The sequence below is a fragment of the Poromitra crassiceps genome, assembly GCF_964638095.1.
Source record: "Poromitra crassiceps genome assembly, chromosome: 14".
Classification (NCBI taxonomy): Eukaryota; Metazoa; Chordata; class Actinopteri; order Beryciformes; family Melamphaidae; genus Poromitra; species Poromitra crassiceps.
In genome coordinates, this window is record NC_139633.1 from 30,464,637 (window position 1) to 30,472,562 (window position 7,926).

The following is a 7,926-nucleotide window of genomic DNA, read 5'->3' on the forward strand; positions in this document are numbered from 1 at the left end:
ATATAATGTCTATAAATAATATAAGAATATCGGCCGATGTATCGATATCGGAATTTTTGTACTCCCTAATATCGGCATCGGCCTCAAAAATCCAGTATCAGTGCAAGTTCAGATGTTTTATGGCTTGGAGGTAGGTGCTATCTCTGAAGCGAGATGTTTTGCTCTTGATGCTTCTGTATCTCCTGCCTGATGGGAGGAGATTGAAGAGGTAGTGTGCCGGATGAGACTTGTCTGCTATGATTTTATTAGCCTTCCTGATTATTCTTGTGGAATAAGGTGATGACAGTGAGACAGACGATGATTTTAGATGCACGGCGTACTACTCTTTCCGGTCTTGTCCTGAGTGGTTGTGTGACCAAACCAGACAAGCATGGAGAAAGTAAGAACACTCTCAATAGCAGACCTGTAGAAGTGGTTCATGGCTGCTTGACTGACCCTGAACTTTTCAAGCTGCCGCAGGAAGTAGAGATGAGATTTGCTGATCATGAGACTGGTGTTGAGATCCCATGATAGGGATTCATGGATGGTGGTCCCGAGGAACCGGAAGGAGGTGACCCTCTCTACCACTTCTCCATTGATAGAAAGAGGAAGAAGGAGGCTAGTGTGAGTATCCTTTCTAAAATCAACAACCAGCTCTTTGCTTTATGAGATGTTAAGTATGATGGCTGGGCACAACAGCACAAGACAGAATGATTGATTGGTACTCTTAAATTTATTTATTAGCAGCATCGAGGTTTCAAACCTCGCCCCCGAGAAGCAATTAACCCTTCTGCTTTGGCCGGTGTTTTGAAATGTTTCTGTGACACTTGTAAATACGTACGCCTCTCCTATTTCGACAGCTTGGCGGTTTCAGCAGGCAGCGCTATAGAGTCTACCGCTAGAGAAAGAACCGTGAGATGATGAAATCATATGTGGACAAGCAGTTACGAAAGGAGCAATAGCTCCCCTCAGTCTCTGCCTGTCAGCGCTTCACACACTACAGCAGCCCCTCCCCCTCCTTTCTTCTGCCCACTTTTCCCGGAGGCGGAGTCAACAACAGCAGTCAGCACATAGAGAGACGCAGGAATGAGTCCGGAAAACATAGAAACACTTCCGGGTTCTTCACTGTTTCTGCTTATAGGATTTTTGAATGGGTTTTTGGCACGATGCTTCAAATGAGGTCTGTGGTTCACGCAAGCTTATTCAAACGCGAACCAGTGTTCAGCAGGATAATCTTCACACAATTCTTCCCTGTTTAATCGTTGTTGTCATGCATTAAAAACTAAAGTAACAAGCTTGTTTTGGAAATGTAAGGAGTAGAAAGTACAGATACTATACTTGTGTTAAAATGTAGGGACTAAAAGTAAAAACTCATCAGAAAAATAAATACTCAGTAAAGTACAGATACCCGAAAATTCTACTTAAGTACAGTAACAAAGTATTTGTAGTTCGTTACTTCCCATCTCTGAAGGGGAAAATGTATGGGATTTTAGAATGGGGATTTCACTTAGCCTAAATCAGGGGTGTCCAAACTTTTTTGAATGGGGGCCAGATTAGATCATGTGAAAATGTCGGGAGGCCAGGTGCTTCTCGCATCATATGGGTTATAAAAAAAATTAATCAAAAATCACATACAAATGTACTCTAAATATTTTGTTTACCATCTGAAAACATTAGTTCTGCATGTGCTGTTCCTACTTGGTGCTTGTAGAAACTGTATGATAGTGCTGTCATCATTAGGTGAACAGAAAAAATGCAAATTGAACTTGCTTGATTAACCAATATTGTGTAGGGCCACATATAGTATATTTTGAGAGACAAGCCGAGAGCCACTTTAAATCTGTCCGCGGGCCACAATTGGCCCCAGATCCGGACTTCAGACATGCCTGGCCTAAATGCATCAAATAAGGTCTGTGGCTAACAAAAGTTTATGGGCGTGGTCATTTGTGTATAGCAATATAATGTTCACACACGTGGGCCACTTTTATGACTTTGAAAGATCAATGTGTGTTTTTTTAACACTGTTCAGTAAACATTTAACACTGTTCAGTAAACATTTCACACTGTTCAGTAAACATTTAACACTGTTCAGTAAACATTTAACACTGTTCAGTAAACATTTCACACTGTTCAGTACACATTTAACACTGTTCAGTAAACATTTCACACTGTTCAGTACACATTTCAAACGCCATAAAAGTGGCCAACATGTATTAACCAAGAAGAAAATCCCTCTGAAGGTTAACATTTGTCTGAAATATCCGACTACCATTAAGCATGACAGACTCTAGAATACAATCTGAAGGGATAAATATGAATGTACCTGTGGCAGAGTCTTGTTGGGACCAGTTACATCACCGATCTGTGTCTTAGGCAGCAGAGGTTGTGAGTCCTCCATGGTAGTAGCTGCATCGCCGTCTGTCTGTAAACACATATTAAGGACAATATCTTAGATTATGAAAATATAAGAAACAAATTGCCAATTTGATGTAAACACTGCATAACACACAATTAGATTGATGACTTGTTCAGACAAAATCTCTAAGATGAGATGCATGCCAATATGCACAAGACTTCAAAGAGAAACTAGAACGACCGCACGGCGGATATATGCCTCCACCAACAAGTGAGCAGTCAACATGCATGTCTGTCCAGACTTTGGTGTTTGAGCCAAATGTGAAGAAATGTCGTCAAGGTGTTTTAAGATATAGCGTTACTGAGCTTGAAAATGTTTGCGTTTACGTATTTTCCTTTTGATGAAGTCTATTAGACTGTTATGTTTACAGTTTTTTTTCACTTATGTATTGTTTTAACTGTTTGAAATAAATCGTTTCAATCAATGGCGTTTGTGAGGTCACAGTGACCTTGACCTTTGACCACATAAACATGAATGTACCTGTGGCAGAGGCTTGTTGGGACCAGTTACATCACCGATCTGTGTCTTTGGCAGGAGAGGTTGTGAGTCCTCCATGGGATCAGCTGCATCGATGTCTGTCTGTAAACACTATTGACAAGGACATATATAATATATATACATATATAAGATATCTTAGATTATGAAAATATTTGACAACAAATTGCCAATTTGATGCACAAAACTTCTAATAGAGAAAACATAAAAAAAATACATTCAAATAATTCATAAAAAAAAATTTGCTGTCCAGGTCATGCTCTGTATGCATTCACACATCTTGAAACCAAAAACAGGCTTTGTGGGGACAACACACACAAATTTTCATCAGCGTCCAGATTACCGTCATGTGAAGATTATCTTGCTGAACACAAATGACCACGCCCATAAACTTTTGTTAACTCATTCATGGCCAGTTTAGGACTGCCAATATTTAGCACAGGCCAAAGATTTTCATAATTGTTGGTCATCTTTCAAGACCCACAGTAAATTATCTATTAGCACCAGAGTGATTTGCAATACCTCAAAATGAAGATGTACGTCTCTGGGTTCACCAGGAAAAAAAAAGTGAGCTTTTAGCATGTTCTGTACTCTACTTATATCCATTTATATACACCCTGTTTTCACCCAAAAGGTCTCTCTGAGATGACAAACAGGAGAAAATGCAATTTCTGTAAAATACACATTCTCAAGCAGAACTCGCTCTCAATTCTTTTATTTTGAACTGTATTGACATCAGACATGTAAATACTATTCGTTATGACACAAATGAAAAAAAAAAAATATATATATATATATATATATATACACATGAAGTGCTTTTTTTTTACATTCAACAATACAGCAGTGTGAGTGAGTGTGCAGACAGACAGACACACAGACAGACAGACAGACACACACACCGACAGACAGACACACCGACAGACACACACACACACACACACACACACACACACACACACATGATCCCCCTTCGTTGCGTGATTTCTAACCCCACATAGGATAAGCAATAACCACGCCCTGTGGCGCCGGGATTGGCCAGGAGCAACACTGGAGGGCACGCAGCCCAGCGATTTCATGAACCAACTGAATAGCTCTTGAGAACAGACAGCGGACTGCTGTGACTGCCGCTTCTGCCTCCGTCCTCGTCCATGTCTCCCTGTCCTAGTATCCTCCCTGCTATTTGATCGTTCCAGTTTTCCCCTCGGCTATTCAACACGTCCTCACCGCCCCTCTGATCGATCATTTCCTCATTCCTCCGATGATCAAACGCATCTCTGGATTACAGTACTTTCTCCCGTTTTCTCCGGCTGGCACACAGGAAAGCGACCAGTTCCTGCAGCGCGCGAGGGGCGTTTCAATGGCGTTTCTCCTGTCTGCACATAGTGCACAAGGAAGCGTTTATCCGTTTTCTGCTTTTCCTCTTGCTCAATTTCAAAACAACAGCTGCGGTATGTGTTTGTTCACGTGTTGTCTTAGATGCTAGGGACCTGATACTATGTCACAGGCTGAGGAAGTGTTTGAACTACGCCCTGCAGTAATAAAAACAAAAACACGTCAAACACGTCTTTGGCGTGGATGGCTATTTCTGATAACACGTCAAAGACGTCTTTGGCGGTGAATGAGTTAACAACAGACCTTATTTGATGCATTTAAGATAAGTCCCCATGTTAAATCCCCATAGACCTTCTGCTGACGAACCCAAGTGCTACTTCCAGACTCATTCCTGCGGTGCTCTTCTAAAGTCAGAATTCTCAGATTAAAGTCAGAATTCTGCGGGGGAAAAGAAGCATACTGTGTGACATCACTGACAATGTCACTGATGATATTATCGATGGTGTACCGGAATTTGAATGTCTGGGGTCCCTAGATTTTTGTGACGTCAAAGTAGGGTCACAAGCCAAAAAAGGCTGTGAATCCCTGGGGTACAGTAACATCTTCCATCATCATCACCAACACTGGAGCCCTGCAGGGCTGTGTGCTGTGCCCTTTCCTGTACATACTCTCCACCAACGACTGCACCAGCCCCTCACCCATCATCACATACATCAAATACTCTGACGACACGGCCATACTTGCACTCCTCAACAACAATAACTCTGTTACAGCCTACCAGCACTCCATATCCCACTTCACACAATGGTGCACAGATAAATGTGGTTCTAACGTAAGTTCAGTCAGGAAAACTATAATATGCATTTTACACTTCCTTAGTTCACTACTTATTTCCCCACCCTTCAATCTACTCACAAGCTCAAAATAAGCTGTCAATTTCCGGGTTTCAATTGAATAATCAGCTGTTTGCTGCCTAGTCTCTTTCAACCATAGTGTCACCTCACTGCTCACATGAATGAATGAATGAATGAATGAATGAATGAAACCTTTATTTATCCCCGAGGGGAGATTCAGGCATCTAAAAACAGCAACAGCAGCAGGGGTTAAAAAATACAGAGCAGACATCACCTCTCACCCCACACTCCTCCAGTGTAAGCCTATCACATTGCTTCTCACCCCCATCGTAAGCCAATCGCTTGGCAGCGGTCTCCTTAAATCTGTTTTTCTGTCTCATTCAGTCTCTCAACACCGCTGCTGTCAGTCTCGCACCCTCCTCCTCACCCTCTCCTCCCGGTCATCGCAGACCTATCAGATTCTCCAGTCGGAAGAGTCTCATCATGAGTCTCAGAAGGAGATCAGCAGCACCACCAGTATCTAGACTCCTCAGGGGGATATATCTGGATGCTGCTTTGGCTGATGCAGCTCTCTCAAGATCTCCCTGCGGTGTCTAACCGCCAAAGACTAATAACAATACCTTATTCTCATCATACTTTCTGTAATGCATGATTCACTTTATTGTAATAAATATTATTGTATTCATTCTTTGGTCTCTAGTCTCTCCTGATTGAACTACCTCCAGCTCAATCATTGTTATCAAGACAGATAACAATGATCATCACAAACCCCAGCTCACACCATACACCCTACATGCATCAATAATGAAACTGTTGAACTGGTTAACTCCTTCAAATATCTCCGGCTCACCCTGGACAATAAACTCAGTTTTGATCAACACACCACTGACATCCAAAAACACAGCCAGCAAAGACTCTCTGCCATAAGCAAACTATATAAGAGCCTCTGTCGCTCCTCACCTTCTGCCACTACTGTATAAAAGCATCATCCAACCCCTCCTGTTCTACTGCTCACCCTGCATCTTCACCATGCTAACATCCAACCCATCCTGTTCTACTGCTCACCCTGCTTCTTCACCATGCTAACATCCAACCCATCCTACTCTACTGCTCACCCTGCTTCTTCACCATGCTATCATCCAACCCATCCTACTCTACTGCTCACCCTGCTTCTTCACCATGCTAACATCCACAACCCACAATTCAATTCATACAGTATGTATGTGTGTGTGTGTGTGTGTGTGTGTGTGTGTGTGTGTGTGTGTGTACAGTATGTAGCTACTGTATGTATGTATGTACTGTATCTATGTATCTATGTATTTACATATTTATGTATTTATGTGAGGCTGGAGTGCAAGCTGTGAAAACAAATTTCCCTCAAGGTACAATAAAGCATTGTATTGTAATGCAGTATAGGGGCATGTGGGAAAAGTGACTGCCAACTGAAGTGATCTTGGTCAATACTGCACCAATTTCAAAAATGTCTGTTCACATTACTTAGTTATCAATAAAAAGAGGGTCTAGGGTGAAAAATACAGAAATTCTTCTTTAAGCCTTTCAAACTAATAATGTGAAATTTAAGGGTTTTGTATCTCAATATAGGCCTAGTGGGACAATTGTTAATTGACAATTGTGATTTATTTATTTATTTATTTATTTATTTATTTATTTATTTATTTATGTATGTATTTATGTATTTTATTTTTTATTTTTTTTATTTTTTTATTTAATATATTTTTTTTATTTATTTCACTAAGAGTGGTTAAAATGTCTTTCAGCCAAATGTATTGAAGTTAGCGCAGCCATTTCCCCTCTCTCTCTCTCTCTCTCTCTCTCTCTCTCTCTCTCTCAAGAGAGAGGGGAAAATGGCCACGCTTCTCCACCAAAGCCCCTTTAAGAAATATAGCATATCAACAGTACTACTCTCTGTAAAAACTCAACTCTAGAAACACCAGATCAAAGTTGTCATATGTAGATAGTCTTCTTGACAATTCGGCATCAATCTAATCCATTAAGATCAACTGTATTTCATAGGAACTTGACGTTTTGTCCGTTCAACTCTGCTCATTTTTCCAAACGGAGCAAAGCCAGCCTTCTCAAACTAAAACTAACGTTTTACAATGTTATGCTGGGCAGACCTCTGCATTTGTTAAATTGTGAAACATGTCAATTTACGTTAACCTTAACATGAATTCAAACTCACTCACCTTGAAGTCACGATTTCTGTCTTTGAGTTGCTTCAAAGTTGGAAATGTTTGCTCCGTCCATTGGTATGGAGGATAAACTGCAATGGCACTGGCACAGGCTGTCAAAGTCAGTAGACAGACACAGCAGAAACCACTGTTCGGGTGACTTCCGCCTGTAGAGACTGCTCAGTGCTCACACGTGCCACCTGGCGGCTCTTTTGTGCAATGCAGCTGCTGGTGAAAAAGGGAGGGGGGAATTCACCCTAATTACTCCGGGAGGTCGCGGCAGGGCGCAGCAGGCCGCTGCACCACTGCAGCGTCGAGTCCTCATAGATAGTGTAACGTCTGTAGCACTCTGGCACTCCACAATCTGGCAGCACTAATAATACATGTCAAACATGACATCATAATGTCCTCATCAACATCATCTTAGAAAAGGTTCATTTTGGCCAGAAATAGAAATAGCACACTTAACCCTATCATTCAGATTCCCAAGCATCAAATACAATTGGAAAGACTTCATATAAATCATTTTCACTTTGTTGAATACAAAAATACAATGCTGCTGGTACCTGACTTTTCCTAAAAGTGTCTGTATTGTCATTTAACATAGTTTTTTTTATATGAATTACACAAAAGGCAAAGAACATTTGATCAGTTT

The 7,926-nt window shown here is 41.1% G+C and overlaps 1 long non-coding RNA gene across 1 annotated transcript; it reads right to left on the minus strand.

The window, feature by feature from the left end:
* Positions 1-2,301: 2,301 nt before the first annotated feature.
* Positions 2,302-7,377, minus strand: LOC310789406. Its single transcript, XR_014553332.1, has 3 exons — positions 7,287-7,377; positions 2,876-2,974; positions 2,302-2,401 (listed from the first exon to the last, which is right to left on the minus strand). It is a non-coding gene; the product is annotated as an uncharacterized lncRNA (long non-coding RNA).
* Between the last annotated feature and the right edge of the window lie 549 nt (positions 7,378-7,926).